This window comes from Cherax quadricarinatus, chromosome 2, assembly GCF_038502225.1.
Source record: "Cherax quadricarinatus isolate ZL_2023a chromosome 2, ASM3850222v1, whole genome shotgun sequence".
Taxonomy (NCBI): domain Eukaryota; kingdom Metazoa; phylum Arthropoda; class Malacostraca; order Decapoda; family Parastacidae; genus Cherax; species Cherax quadricarinatus.
In genome coordinates, this window is record NC_091293.1 from 60,084,522 (window position 1) to 60,101,179 (window position 16,658).

Consider the following 16,658-nt stretch of genomic DNA (forward strand, 5'->3'; position numbering starts at 1 on the left):
CACCGGAAAGCAGACATCGCTGGAAGGCAGAACTCCATTTTTTTCCATTTATAAATGCATATAAATGCCAGACAACAAGTTTAACAATAAATTATATTAAGTTAGTAATAGAACTAGGCATTAAAAACACACAAAGTAAAATACAGTCACAGTAAATTCATTACTTATCTTAAAGTATTTGTAATCTTAATTTAGGGAGAGAGGTGAGTAGTACTTATTTGTAGGAAGTCAGGTGCAGGTAGCCCAGGTGTAGGTAGCACTGGCTCCCCATCTCATACTTAATATACGATATTTAAAACATCCCAGAGAGGTAAAATGCACATACAGTACACTCATTATTTACCTTAAAATATGTGTAGTCTTAATATGGGAAGAGAGGTGAGCAGTATTTATTTGTATAAAGTCAGTGTAGGTAGCCGGTAGGTGTAGTCTGGGCTACACCTACCGGCTACCTACACTGTGGCCCAGAGCCATATTATTAACATCGACATGCCTTGTTCACTGAATCTAACAACTACCTTTAGATGCCATCATAAACGAAGGTACAAGTAATGAATAATTCATGCTGAAAATTGTAAACAAAAGCGGAGTGGGGGAGTGGCTGGACCAAATGCAGATTCATACACGTTTTCTCTGATGCTGAACAGAGAAAATGTAATGTTGTCCCTCCACCCGACTCCACAAGTATTATTATCAGAGCATATAAAATATGCAATAAATGCCAGACAACAAGTTTACACTAACTTATATTAAGTTAGCAATAGAAATAGGCATTAAAAACACAATAAAAGGTAAAATACACACAGAGTACACTTATTACTTACCTTAAAATATTAATATTAATGTGAGAGGTGAGTGGCAGGGTGTTTATTGAATAAAATCAGAATGGCACACCATCATCCTCTAACTTGGCACTTAAAGCAAGAGGCTTACGACTTCTCTTTTTATTACAGCTAACCTTAGACGCCTTCGTCAATGAGAGCCAACTAGTTAACGAAAGAGTAAACGAGAGAGAGAACCAGATAGAGTTGAGACAATGTAAGAACACAAACTGAACAGGTAGTGGACGATCACTTGGTCAGGCGAAATAAATGCGTATTAATATGTGTCTACTTTTAGTTCATTCACGTCCATTTGTAATAGTTTGTAAAACATTTACCTCAATATTTTTTTATTTTAATAATAATTACCTCACAATACAAATACTCTTACATTGTGTACAAGTTAGTTCAGAATAAACAAACAGAAACACACCATTTTTAGAGTGAATGAAGATAATAATAATAATAATAATAATGTTATTATTAGTATTAATATTAATAATAATAATATTATTATTATTAATATTAATAATAATAATTATTAATTATAAAAAGCACTAAACCCACAAGGGTCGTGAATTGCTATACATAAAGGCATACGATAAGAATATTTTTCTACAGTTACCCCCCAGTGTTTGACTAGAGAAAACGTAATTCTTCCGACACTATCTACACAGCTGCTTTGTAAACAAATCTCATATTTACATCAATTTTTATTCTGTGAGTGTATGTATCATGTTTATATGCTATGTAATGGGTTTCATATATAATTTTGAGGAAAATATCATAGATGGATTAATGAAAATGCCTATATTGAAGTAAAATAAGACATTTAGTGTGCCCAAGGGTGATTATTATTACGTAGTATTGGCGTCATGAGTAGAGAGAGACTTAGCGATTTTAATGTGTACCTGCACACCAGCACAGTGTTTAAGTATATTTAGGTACAGGTACACTAAGTATAATTATCAGAGTACATATAAAATATGCAGTAACTTTAAAACACTTGAAATTTTGGAAAGTTTCCTGACATAATAGATGTGGTCACGGAAAATGTAAACAAACCAGGTGGGGGGTGCCGTATTTAAAAGACCGCTTGCCGTATAGCAAATTTTGGTCATAATTTGACATTGCCGTATTAGCGGAATGCCGTAAGGCAAAACTCCGTAAAGCGGGGCCTTACTGTATAGGCCTAAATTGATTTGTGGGCAGAGGACCTCTTACTGGTTCGGACAAAAAGTTCCAGATCTTCGGGCCCTTTATGTGCATTGCAGTGTGAGATGGACACAAGGGATGTCAAAAAGTGTTTTGTGCCTTATATTATACCTGTGTGTACTGTTGTAGCTGTCTAAGAAAAGTTTGAGCAGAGGGTTTATATTGGTGTTTAACCCTTTCAGGGTCCAAGGCCAAAATCTGAAGTCACGCACCAGTGTCCAAGAAATTTTGAAAAAAAAAAAAATTATTTTTTCTTACAGAATTAAAGAGCATATTTTTGTGAAGGTAATAAAACAAAAAAAATTAGAATCTGATCAGTACTTACCGAGATACAGTGCCAAGAAGTTTGTAGAAAATGATGTGGTGGCGGCAACATCGACGAATTCCACATACGCGTATTATATTATTTTGTTGTTTTAGTTGTTTTTTCTTTTCTTTTCCAATTTTTTTCTATTCCTACTAACATTTGGGGCCTGAGAGACCAATACTGTATATAATTTATATATATAAACTCACTGTATTGAACACAATAACCGCACTAAAGTTATTATCATATTATTGTTTACCACTGTTGTTTATTACAATAAACATGCACAAATATTGTATAATACTAATGTTCTATCATATATTTACATATTTACAATCACTGGACATGGTTTTAGAACTGCTGGAGCTTGTGGAACTCCTTCAAACAAGGCACCATGCACAGAGGCACCTTACATTCCTCACACATAAACCGAGTGTCTTTGCGTCTTTGTTGCCGTCGTTTTGTTTGTGCACAGACAATGCATCTCTTCTGAGCAAATTTCTTTTGAGTTGAAGGAAGCTGTATTATGAAATGATCACCTTCTCTTCTCAAACGCTTGGGTATATTGTGATGAATTCGAGGACCATGTTGTATTGCAGGTGTTGTTACCTGGTACTTCATTATGAGTTGTCTGACAACAGACAAACAAAATTCACCATACGGTGGTCTGTTACCAGTCTTTATTTGGTACATATTATATGCATTCAGCATTGAAATGTCCATGAGATGGAAGAAAAGTTTCATGTACCACTTGTAACTCTTACGAACACAGTCAACAAAACCAATCTGCATGTCACACTTGTCAACCAAGCGCATGTTTTGTGTATAATCAATCACTGTCACTGGTTTTCGAATACGTTCATTAGTCACTCGATCAACTTTGCCACTGTCTTGCATTTCATTACGGTGAATGGTTGTCAACAATGTGACATCTCGTTTGTCATGCCACCGTAATGCCATGATGTCATTGGCAGTAAACACCTGCACGTCATCACCACGAACACCTGCGTTGAGCCTGGGCATATGTTTACGATTAGAACGCACTGTGCCACACACATCTGTCTTGTTCACTCGCATGAAATCACTGAGTAATGGGCTTGTGTACCAGTTATCAGTATATAATGTATGGCCCTTACCAAGATAAGGTGCCATCATGTTTCTCACTACGTCACCTGATATACCCAATAACATCTTGGTATCTTTCAATGTTTTACTACCCGTGTATACAACAATATCCAACACCAGGCCACTGTCACAATCACAGAGTACAAACAATTTTATACCAAAGCGGTTCCTCTTGCTCGGTATATACTGCTTGAATGACAGTCTACCTTTGAACAAAATCAAAGACTCGTCAATTACAAGATTCTTGAATGGATAAAAGTATATCCTGAACTTTTGTTTGAGATACATGAAAACATTTCTAATCTTGTATAACCTGTCACTTCTGTCAGGCCTGGTTTTGTCAGAGAAGTGCAACATACGTAAGAGTAAGATAAACCTGTTCACTGGTATTATTTCACTGAAGGATGGGGTACAAATTAGCCGATCTGTGGACCAGTATGCTTTTATATTATGCTTATAGACGTGAGGCATAAGCATTATTGTTGCAAAAAGCAAATACATTTCTGCAACAGTCGTCTCTTTCCACCTGTGTAGTCTTGACTGTGGTGATAAGATCGTATTTGCCATGGTGTACTGAAAATACTTATTACTTTCCCTGACAATAGTTTCCATCAATGGCTGGTCAAAGAATAATTCAAAGAATTCCAGTTCATTGGCCGTGGTTCCAAGGGGACAGGTAGGTAGAATTCCACTTTGCGAGTCATCAAAGTGGTGAGGGCTGGGAACAAAATTGGGATTTTGCTGCCAATCCCAGATACGGTTTGCTGGTGGATACTGGACATCATAGGCTGGTTGTACGGGTGGTTGTGGCGGGCTGGTGGGTGACGCTCCGCTTTGTCCTTGAACTGACGAGTCAGCAGCGTGGGTTCCCGCGTGGCACAGCGAGTCACGCATGGCGGTGCCACTACCACCACCAGCCCCACTAACACCATCCACTGATGTCTGTGGCCCATCCATGCCAAGTGTAGCCACATCATCCTCACTATCACTACCTAAAACGGGTGTAGGGCCACGGGATGTACTCCGGGATGTACTACGGGATGTACTCCGTCCCCTGGGCATAGCATAGGGTACACTACCCGAGCGCATGCGGCGGCGCACATACATGTTCTGTATATAAAGAAGGCACAATAATTAAGTTCAAGCTCTTGAAGAGTGGTGGGGTGTATTGTCTGGCGCAGGAGTTTGTGATCATCCGCACCACAGCTATTTGTTGAGCTATTAAAGGCTTAAGGTGATTGGCCATAGTTGATCCCCAAGCACAAATACAGTGGACCCCCGCATAACGATATTAATCCATTCCTGAGAGCTCATTGTTATGCGAAATTATCGTTATACGAATGAATTTTCCCCATAAGAAATAATGGAAATCAAATTAATCCGTGCAAGACACCCAAAAGTATGAAAAAAAATTTTTTTACCACATGAAATATACATTTTCCTACACACAAAGTTAGTTTAATATGTTTATTATGCACCCCATACCCATCCTGTGGGCGGTAGTCAAAAGATTACAGAGGTAAATAATTGGTCCAGGGACTGGACTCCAAAGTTTTGATAGCTGAGCAAGTTACAGAGGTAATGAACTCACAATTTACAAAGGTAATGAACTCACAATTTACAAAGGTAATGAACTCACAATTTACGAAGGTAATGAACTCCAGGTAGGTCTGGTCACAATCATGACAAGTTACAAAGGTATTTACAGATTACAGAGGTACGTAATGGGTCCAGGGACTGGGCCCCCAAAGTATTGATAGCTGAACTAGGTACAAAGGTAATGAGCTCACAAGTTACAAAGGTAATGAATTCTGTAGAATGGTTACTTACGTTTATACATGGCTACAATCATGAACAAATTATAGTGTAATGAGCAATTCACACTTCCACATCCGGTCACAACTGTAATGAGTTATTGGAGCAAATATCTACACACAAAGAGAAGGATACATGCACAATAGTAGAGTAGTACATGCACAATATATATTGTGCATGTACTACTCTACTAAATGAAGAATAAATGACACTTACCTTTATTGAAGATGCAGCAATGACTGAAGAGACACTGTGTCCTGGGAGTGCCTTTTCCTCCTGAGTACTGTAGGTCCTGTTTGGCATTTTCTTCCAGAACAGGCCTTATCACACTGTGTATGCCACTACGATTCTTAAATCGCTCAAACCAACCTTTGCTGGCTTTAAATTCACCAATATGAGCACTAGTTCCAGGCATTTTTCCCTGTTCACCTGGGTGTTAGTCAACTGGTGTGGGTTGCATCCTGGGAGACAAGATTAAGGACCCCAATGGAAGTAAGTTAGACAGTCTTCGATGACACTGACTTTTTTGGGTTATCCTGGGTGGCTAACCCTCTGGGGTTAATTGTTTCTTGGTATTCTCAATAAGCCACACCAACAACGGTGCTACAGCAGCAGCAGCAGCTGAAAGTGCTACAGCAGCAGCTGACAGTGCTACAGCAGCAGCAGACGATGCTACAGCAGCAGCAGACGGTACTACAGCAGCAGCAGCAGCTGACGGTGGTACAGCAGCAGCAGCAGCAGCTGACGGTGGTACAGCAGCAGCAGCAGCTGACGGTGCTACAGCAGCAGCAGCAGCTGACAGTGCTACAGCAGCAGCAGCTGACAGTGCAGCAGCAGCAGCTGACAGTGCTACAGCAGCAGCAGACGATGCTACAGCAGCAGCAGACGGTACTACAGCAGCAGCAGCAGCAGCTGACGGTGGTACAGCAGCAGCAGCAGCAGCAGCTGATGGTGCTACAGCAGCAGCAGCAGCTGACAGTGCAGCAGCAGCAGCAGCAGCTGACAGTGCTACAGCAGCAGCTGACAGAATACAGCAGCAGCTGACAGTGCTACAGCAGCAGCAGATGGTGCTACAGCAGCAGCAGATGGTACTACAGCAGCAGCAGCAGCTGACAGTGGTACAGCAGCAGCAGCAGCTGACGGTGCTGCAGCAGCAGCTGACAGTGCTACAGCAGCAGCAGCATCAGCAGTTGACCATGGTACCACAGTATTTCGATAATATTTCTCACCCTTTTTACCACAGGGTTGGCACTAGAAGCTTTCTTGGGGCCCATGGTCACTTATTTTGCAGATAAAATCACCAAAAACGCTGTAATAATACGAAATGTTCCGATTGTATGCTTGGATGTTACCGCGGAGGCTGGCTTGTAAACAATGCCACCGGCGGAACATGCGAGGCTGGCTCAGGCTGCACATTAGACGCGTCTCGGACGAATAGTGTTGAGCGGGTTTTTTAGCGGTATGCGAGGCAAAATCTTAGCGATAAATGCATCAGTATGCGGATTTAACGTTATGTGATGCCAACGGTATGCGGGGGTCCACTGTACCATAGGTGAGGTAAGGGTATACATGTATTACAGAGTGATATAAAGTTGGGAGCACCATTTGGGGTATATCTGGAGTGTACCTGGAGAGGGTTTTGGGGGTCAATGCCCCCGCGGCCTGATTTGAGACCGAGCCTCGTGGTGGCTCAGGGTCTGATCAACCAGGCTGTTACTGCTGGCTGCACACAAACTGATGTACAAACCACAGCCTGGCTGGTCAGGTACTGACCAGCCAGGGGTCTACTGGTAGTCCTCCTTATGTATGCCGAGAGGCAGTTGAACAGTCTTGGGTCCCTGACACTTATTGTGTTGTCTCTCAGTGTACTCATGGTGTACTCAGTGTACTTGTAAAATACTGTACTTGTGCCAGCCCTTTGGTACAGAAGGTGAGAAAGACTATAGAATTCAAGAAACAACTCATAGCAGAGTACCAAAGTGGAGAAGGAAGAGAGAGGGGAGAATGTACCTTCTTCAGTGATTCTACGATATGTACGATACTAAAGCAGCACGAGTCGATAAAAGCTATAGTGCCAGCCAGTGATAAAGTGTAGCATTAACAGTGTAGCAAGTAAGTTAAGCGATTAATCGACAGAAAAAGGACAGCATGAACCTAACTCTTCCAATGTTGTTGAAGTTACATAGGGCGAATGACAACACCACCATCACCTCCGCTGCCGCCTCCACCACCACAATGTAAGGCTTATGCTCTCAGTGGCCCTTATACACCCAACAACAAAACACAACACCACTCGTGACATCCGTAATGACATATTTTATTCATTCTAGAGTAGTATTTGTCATGTTTCTATGTTATTAACCCTTTGACTATTTCAGTTGTATATATACGTCTTACGAGCCACCGTGTTTGACGTATTAATACGCATAAATTCTAACGGCTTCAAATCAAGCAGGAGAAAGCTGGTAGGCCCACATGTGAGAGAATGGGTCTCCATGGTCAGTGTGCACCATATGCAAAACATCGGGTAGCCAGTGGTGCATTGTGGGAATGCCATTTCAGTAGTCCTTGTTCAGCATGCCTAGCTGTAAGAAATATGTGACTCCCTGGCAAATCTGGAACTCTACTCTTCCCAAGTGTTGCTCTAACACAGATGGAAGTGTCAGTGAAGATCAATTTAATGGTTTTGAGGAGTTTGTGACCAAAAGCAATGCCCAGGATACCAGAAGAATGAAGGAGAATGAAGAATGAACGAGAATGAAGAATGAAGGAGAAAGAGAGAGAATGAGGGAGAAAGATAATTAGATAAGATGGAGGGGAAGGGAGCATCCAACCCCACTGTTTTGACAGGCAGTAGGGGGAGTGAGTAATGAGACAATATGTCATTTTGACAGCTGCTACCCTGACTAAGAACAATTAGAAGCGACACACTCACACACAACACAAGCTTGCTGAATGAAGATAATAGCCCAGGATACCAAAAGAATGCACGAGAATGAAGAATGAAGGAGAAAGAGAGGATGAGGGAGAAAAATAATTAGATAGAATGGAGGGGAAGCGAGCATCTGACCATATTGTTTTGACAGGCAGTAGGGGAAGTGAGTAATGAGACAATGTCATTTTGAAAGCTGCTACCCTGACTCAAAACAATTAGAAGCCACACACTCACACACAAGACAAGCTTGCTGAATGAAGATAATAGCAGTTATATGAAAGTATCCAGTGACTATATATGTGAATATATATTATAGAAACCAGAAGGAAGGAAGGCAGGAAGGAAGGGAAAAAGTAAGGAAGGAAGGAAAGAAGTAAGGAAGAAAGGAAGGTAGGTATGTAGGAAAGGAAGGAATGTAGGAAGGTAGGTAGGTAGGAAAGAAGGAAGGAAGGAATGTAGGAAGGAAGGTAGGAAGGAATGCAGGAAGGCAGAAAGGAAGGAATGATGACACACGACCATTTACCGACGATAACTACAGTGCCTGTACTCTGAAGGAGGGGTGTTAATGTTGCAGTTTAAAAACTGTAGTGTAAAGCACCCTTCTGGCAAGACAGTGATGGAGTGAATGATGGTGAAAGTTTTTCTTTTTCGGGCCACCCTGCCTTGGTGGGAATCGGCCAGTGTGATAATAAATAAAAATAACTACCTAACACAACTGCCTGATAATACTTTTAAGAAAACTGCTCAGATGAGGTGTTTTGTCTGTGCACATAAAAACGCTCACAAAAATGCTGACACACTCATTTTATGTGTGAGAAGTGTAAAACACCATTGTGTATGAAACCACATTTCAAAGAGTTCCACAAGCTGCAGAACTTCTAGCAACATGTCCAGTGACTGTACATTTGTATATATAAAGGAGGGCCCCGCTTTACGGCATTTCGCTTTATGGCATTCCGCTAATACAGTGGACCCCCGCATAACGATTACCTCCGAATGCGACCAATTATGTAAGTGTATTTATGTAAGTGCATTTGTACGTGTATGTTTGGGGGTCTGAAATGGACTAATCTACTTCACAATATTTCTTATGGGAAAAAATTCGGTCAGTACTGGCACCTGAACATACTTCTGGAGTGAAAAAATATCGTTAACCAGGGGTCCACTGTATTGTGATTTCAAATTATACTATACGACTCCCCCCCCACCTGACTTTCTAATACGGTCGCCGTGTCCCATCCGCTTTGTTTACATTCTCTGTGAGATCCGTAAGTACTGTCTCTTCATTATGTCTGGAAACTCCAAAATTTCAAGTGTTTTTAAAAGGTATTTCATATTTTATATATACTCTGATAATTACACTTATGTATACGTACCTGTACCTAAATAAACTTACACACTGTGTTGGCGTGCAGTTACATATTAATATCAGTAAGAGTGTCTTATGTCTCGAGACACCATATCAGTAATGATGATGATTTATTTATTTATTTATTTTATGTCTTTGCAAACAGTACATTGAGATTTTGTATTTACAATAGTGGGTTGCAGTGCAAAGAGAACCTCTATTATGCCTAGGCATTATGGGCCAACTTAACATTATTGACTTACAGACTACTTAACACTAAGGAGTATATCATAGTTGTACAGTAGGATAGTAATTATTTCATAGTTGTACAGTAGAATATTAATTATAAATGAATCAAAATTTGTATAATATAAAGATATATTTTTATTCGAAAATGCTTTTTGTGAAAACAATGATTCAATTATATTCCTGTCAACAATGGATAAAAGGTTCAAAGTGATTGTTTCAGTTATGATGTGGGAGCACATAAGTGAGTAAGTGTGTACTGAATATTTAGCATTTAGTCTAGGGTGATTAAGTGGCTTTTGAGAAGAGTCTTAAATTGATTTTCAGACCGGGTTACTTAATATCTTCTGGTAATGAATTCCATATTTTGGGGCCCTTTATGTGCATAGAGTTTTTACACAGTGTGATATGGACACGAGGTATATCAAAAAGAGATCTGTGTCTTGTGTTGTGGTCATGTGTTCAGTTTAGGTTGGTGAGGAGAAGTTTGAGTGGAGGGTTTATATTTGCGTGTATTGTTCTGTGTATGTAGTAGGCACATGAATAAGTATGGATGTTTTTAATAGTGAGCAGATTCAGACTTTTGAAAATTGGTGGAGTATGCTGGCGGAAGTGGAAATTTGTTATTCTTACTGCTGCCTTTTGCTGGGTTATTAAGGGTTTTAGGTGATTGGATGTTGTTGATCCCCATGCACAAATTCCATATGTAAGATAAGGGTATATGAGTGAATGGTACAGTGCCAGGAGAGCTGATTGTGGAATGTAGTACCTTATCTTTGATAGTATGACTACAGTCTTGGAGATTTTCTTGGTGATTTGTTGTATGTGTGTCCAGAACTTAAGGCTACTGTCAAGGTGGATACCTAGGAATTTTCCCTCTGTGAGTCTTGTGACTGATGATCCATTTAGCGTTATGTTAATTGGATCATTTGCAGCTTTGTTTCCAAACTGAATGAAATAGGTTTTATCAGTGTTTAGGGTAAGTTTGTTAGTCATCATCCAGGCAGATATTTTCTGTAATTCAGCATTGACTGTGTTTGCTAGTATGACTGTGTTTGGGTGGGAAAAGACATATTTAGTGTCATCTGCAAATAATATGGGTTTGAGTAGCTGTGATGCATTCGGTAGATCATTGATGTAGATGAGAAAGAGGAGTTGTCCAAGGACGCTTCCTTGTGGGACTCCTACTGTGATTGGTTGGGTGGAAGAGTTTGCATCATTTGCATACACATATTGAGTTCTGTTCTAAGGTATGACTTTAGGTAGTTGAGGGAGTGATCTGTGATACCACAGTGCATTAATTTGGAGTACAGCAGTTCATGGTCAATTGTATTGAAAGCTTTACATAAATCAATGAAAATGCCCAGCGGGACTTCTTTCTTTTCAAGTGTGGTATATATTAGTTCTAGCATTTGTATGATAGCATCATTTGTGCTTTTATTATTCCTGAATCCAAACTGACAAGGGTTTAACATGTTGTGTGAAACGAGGTAGGAATAGATCCGTCTATGAATTAATTTTTCAAAGATTTTAGAGAGCAGTGGTAAGTTAGATATTGATCTATAGTTATTCAAGTCAGCTTGGTCACCTCCTTTATGGATCAGAGTGACCCTCGCTATTTTGAGGATTGTTGGGAAGGTAGATGATTCAATGGATTTATTAAAAAGCGTTGCAATAATTGGTGGCAATACTTAAGAAGCTTTTTTGCACATAAAAGCAGGCAAGTTGTTTATGTCTCCTGCCTTGTTTTTAAGGGTGTTTATGATGAGCATAACTTCAATGGGGTTGGTTGGAGCTAGGAATAGCGTATTTGGGTAGGTACCTATGAGGTAATCTGATGGACGGGCGTTTGTGCTTGGTATTTTGTTTGCTAGATTTTTTCCTATGGTGGAGAAGAAAACATTAAGTCTGTTCGCTGTTTCGGTTGGAGTAGGGGTTCATCTAATTTTGTTAGTTTGATTGTTTTGTTTTTGGATAACTTTTTAGTTCCAAGAATTTCAGATATAGTTTTCCAGAATTTTTCATATCACCTTTGATGTTATGTAATCAATTTTCATAATACAATTTTTTTGACCTTCTTATCAGGCTGGTAAGTGCTGATGAGTAACTTTTTGACTGTACTCTAGTTATTTGACCCATTCTATACTGTTTTTCATATTTGTGCTTTGTGTTAATGGATTTGAGGATGCTTGGCGTTAGCCAGGGATTATTCAGTCTCTTTGCTGTGATCTGTTTATTTTTTCTGGGGCAATGTCTGTTATAGAGGCACTGGGCTTTTTAGAAAATTATTTATACATTCATTCATATCTGTATATGTTTCAAGCTTATTTTGCCAATCGATGTTATTCATAGCTGCTATAAAGTTGTTAACTGCTGTCTCGTTATGTAGTCTGAAGGTTACTTTAGTAATGTCTTGTGGTAGTTTGTCCAGATTAGTTATGAGAAAGGTTGGGTAGTGGTCTGTAGTGTTGTCTGTGATTATGCCTGATTTTAAAGGGGATATGGTGTTTGTCCAGATGTGGTCTATTAAGGAGATGCTTGTCTCGGAGATTCTTGTTGGTTTAGATATTGCTGGTTGCAACAGGCAGTTACTCATTGTGTTTGTGAATTCGGTTACTTGTGGGTCCTGGTCGTGTAGTATGTTTATGTTGAAATCTCCTGTTAGTAGTAGGTGGTCTTTATTCATGTGTGCATCAGTAATCATGTTTCCTAGTTTTTCACTAAAGTGATAAATGTTTGACTGTGGTACTCTGTAGATGTTTATAACTGTGAGGGGTTTTTGCAGGTCTTTTGATTTAAATTTGGCTATGATATATTCTCCATGTTCGTCCCTTGTGCAAGATTTATTGATACATTCGAGTTGATTTGAGTAGTATATAGCTGTTCCTCCCCCTTGCTGGTCTGTTCTATAGTTGTGTATGGCCATGTAGCCAGGAATGGTATAGAAATCTGTAATATCAGGCTTAAGCCAGGTTTCTGTGAGTGTGATTATTGATATATTGGAATTAAGGGAACTGAGTAATGCTGTGAGGTTATCATAATGTTTGCTCAAGGATCTGACATTGTAGTTAAAGATGGTTATGTTATTGTTTGCACTGAGTAATGTCTTTGCTTGGTCTGCTGTGTAGCAATTACAGTTACTGGATTACTGGATCTATGCCTGTAATCATAGGATGAGAGTAATTTTACAAACTAGATTTTCTGAGTAAAATGATATAAGATTTATATTGAATCTACAACTAGACTTATGACTAAGACTCCGTGATTAATCTAAAACTTGTAAAAATTTGAAAGAAAAAGAGATTATTACAGAATAGATAATTCAGTTATACACTTAGGCATCTAATAGCACCTTAATTATTTTAACAAGTGAGTTTATGAACTACAGTAGATATTTACAGTTAAAATAAAGGAGCTAATGAATATAATAATAAAAGAATGTATTAAAAGCAAAATCAGTAGCACCTGAGGTAGTCAATAGCACCTGGAGCATTTTAATGGCAAAATAGTGAACTTATTACACTTTAGCCCCTGAGAATAGCACTTTGATTATTTTAACAATTGTGAATATATGAACTAAGGTAGTTATACAGAGCTAAAATAAAGGAGAAAATATATAAGGTTTTGTGTGCAAGGGGCTTGGACTTCCAGCAAGCATGCGTGAGCGTGTTTGATAGGAGTGAATGGAGACAAATGGTTTTTAAACTTGACATGCTGTTGGAGTATGAGCAAAGTAGCATTTATAAAGGGATTCAGGGAAACCGGCAGGCCGGACTTGAGTCCTGAAGATGGGAAGTACAGTGCCTGCACTCTGAGGGAGGGGTGTTAATGTTGCAGTTTAAAAACTGTAGTGTAAAGCACCCTTCTGGCAAGCCAGTGATGGAGTGAATGATGGTGAAAGTTTTTCTTTTTCGGGCCACCCTGCCTTGGTGGGAATTGGCCAGTGTGATAATAAAAAACAAAAAAATTAAGTAATGGTAAACAAAGTTCAATGGACAGATAGTCACTATGATATAATATTGATTTGGGAGTAAGATCTGATTTGTAATGTATAATAAGTTGAGCAATTAATTGCACTATAAAAAAGTAGAGAAATATGAGGTAGTTGGTACTAGCTAGCAAAAGATAGTTTTGGGACTCTCACAATAATGTAATTGGAATATACACTAATTGCACACACAATATGAAAGGGACTAAAAAAAAGTAGTGGTAAACAGAATTAAATGGACAGGTAGCAATGAAGAATAACATTAATTTGGAATAAGATTTGACTTGCAACACAAAATTATGAGCAATTAAAAGCAATTAAAAAGTAAAAAGTATCTGAGGTAGCTGGTATTAGCTAGTAAAAGAAAAAAATAATAAAGCACAATAATGTAATAGTAACGTACACTATATGCACCACACGTATTTATGTGTTAAGGACACTTATCTAATCTGTTACAGAAATGTCAGCTTTTCTAAGGAAGGTAGAGAAATCATGTTCATTTGAGATGGTGTATTGTTGTCCTGTTGAAGTTTTTCTAACTAGTATTTTCCCATCTCGAGTGAACCACTGATGTATTTTGTTTTCCTGTTTAAGTTTTCTCAGCCTAAACAGAAGGCTTTGACCTTTTCTCATTAGACACTCGTTGATGAACACTCCATTTTTCATTGTAATTGCTGATTTAATTAAGTCCTTTCTTTTATCATATGAATGAAGTCTGATCATAATAGTGTGTTTACTACCTTGTTTTCCTAACAAACATGTTTCTGATTTCATTTTTTGCACGATAACTTTTACATGGTCCTGTATTATCCTGATAGCAGTTTCTCTGCACTGTTCTTGGGTTATTTCACTAGGAATGTGTGGACTGTTTATTATAACTGCATCAGACAGCTTATCTTGTTCGGTTTTGTCGTCTTGGAAATCAAGGTATTCATTCAGTCGAGTGTGCATGTTCTGATTCCAGTCCTTGATTGCTTCTTCAACCTTCATATTTAGAGTTATATGCTCAGTGTGACTGGCTATAGCTGTTTTCAGAGTATTTTCTGTGTCAGCACTTCCCGATGTAATCTTCTCTTCAAGGTTTTTGATCTTGTTCTCGAGGTTGGTTATCTTGGATTCTCGTCGCGCAAGTGTTGCTTTAATATCTTTGATTTTGCTTTATAGAGCGACGATGTAGTCCCTGATATTGTCAGGAATAATCATACCTGAATTATCATGGGCGAATCCTTTGAAGGGAGTGGAGTTGGAGGGGGAGTCAGCCATGTTTGTTGTTGTTGTTCCCTGGGCGGTGGTGGTGAGGGGGGTTGATGATACACCGGCTTCCTGCTGGGTAGACAAGTTGAGTTCTAGGGTCCTTGGTATTATTCTTTTCTTACTGCTGTTGATTCTTCTGCGATATCCTTTCATAGTATCACTAAAGTAGATACGTACTGTGTAGCTATGACGGAGAAGGCTTGATTTCCCTGAGCTTGGGTTAGTTAGTTTAATATGTTTATTATGCACCCCATACCCATCCTGTGGGCAGTAGTCAAAAGATTACAGAGGTACATAATTGGTCCAGGGACTGGACTCCAAAGTTTTGATAGCTGAGCAAGTTACAGAGGTAATGAATTCACAATTTACAAAGGTAATGAACTCACAATTTACAAAGGTAATGAACTCCAGGTAGGTCTAGTCACAATCATGACAAGTTACAAAGGTATTTACAGATTACAGAGACGTAATGGGTCCAGGGACTGGGCTCCCAAAGTTGTGATGGCTGAACTAGGTACAAGGTAATGAACTCACAAGTTACAAAGGTAATGAATCCTGTAAGAATGGTTACTTACGTTTATACATGGCTACAATCATGAACAAATTATAGTGTAATGAGCAATTCACACTTCCACACCCGGTCACAACTGTAGTGAGTTATTGGTGCAAATATTGATTGTTGAGACACACACACACACACACACACATATACAAATTCATACACACACACACACACACACACATAAACACACACACACACACACACACACACACACACACACACACACACACACATACACAAACTCATACACACACACGCACACACACTCACACACACACACACACACTCATACACACACCAAATAACTGCCGCAGCATATGGGCGCCTGGCAAACCTCAGAACAGCATTCCGACATCTTAATAAGGAGTCGTTCAGGACCCTGTACACCGTGTACGTTAGGCCCATATTAGAGTATGCGGCACCAGTTTGGAACCCACACCTAGCCAAGCATGTAAAGAAACTAGAGAAAGTGCAAAGGTTTGCAACAAGACTAGTCCCAGGGTTAAGAGGTATGTCCTATGAGGAGAGGTTAAGGGAAATCAACCTGACGACACTGGAGGACAGGAGAGATAGGGGGGACATGATAACGACTTACAAAATACTGAGAGGAATTGACAAGGTGGACAAAGACAGGATGTTCCAGAGACTGGACACAGCAACACGGGGACACAGTTGGAAGCTGAAGACACAGATGAATCAAAGGGATGTTAGGAAGTATTTCTTCAGCCACAGAGTAGTCAGGAAGTGGAATAGTTTGGGAAGCGATGTAGTGGAGGCAGGATCCATACATAGCTTTAAGCAGAGGTACGATAAAGCTCATGGTTCAGGGAGAGTGACCTAGTGGTGACCAGTGAGGAGGCGGGGCCAGGAGCTTGGACTCGACCCCTGCAACCTCAACTAGGTGAGTACAACTAGGTGAGTACACACACACACACACACACACACTCATATACACTCATACACATACACACACACAAACACACACACACACACACACACACACACACACACACACACACACACACACACACACACACACACA

At 39.6% G+C, this 16,658-nt stretch overlaps 1 protein-coding gene across 2 annotated transcripts in view; it reads right to left on the reverse strand.

The window, feature by feature from the left end:
* Window positions 1–16,658, reverse strand: part of LOC128701247 (probable RNA-directed DNA polymerase from transposon X-element) — a 36,121-nt gene that overhangs the window by 7,818 nt on the left and 11,645 nt on the right. Inside the window, exon 1 of one of the 2 annotated variants that reach the window (XM_070088554.1) lies at window positions 519–1,036. The exons of the other annotated variant lie outside the window; for it this stretch is intronic. The gene's annotated coding sequence lies outside the window, so the exon portion shown is untranslated. Of the gene's footprint in view, window positions 1–518; window positions 1,037–16,658 lie in introns of those variants that run through there. 2 annotated transcript variants of the gene reach the window in all.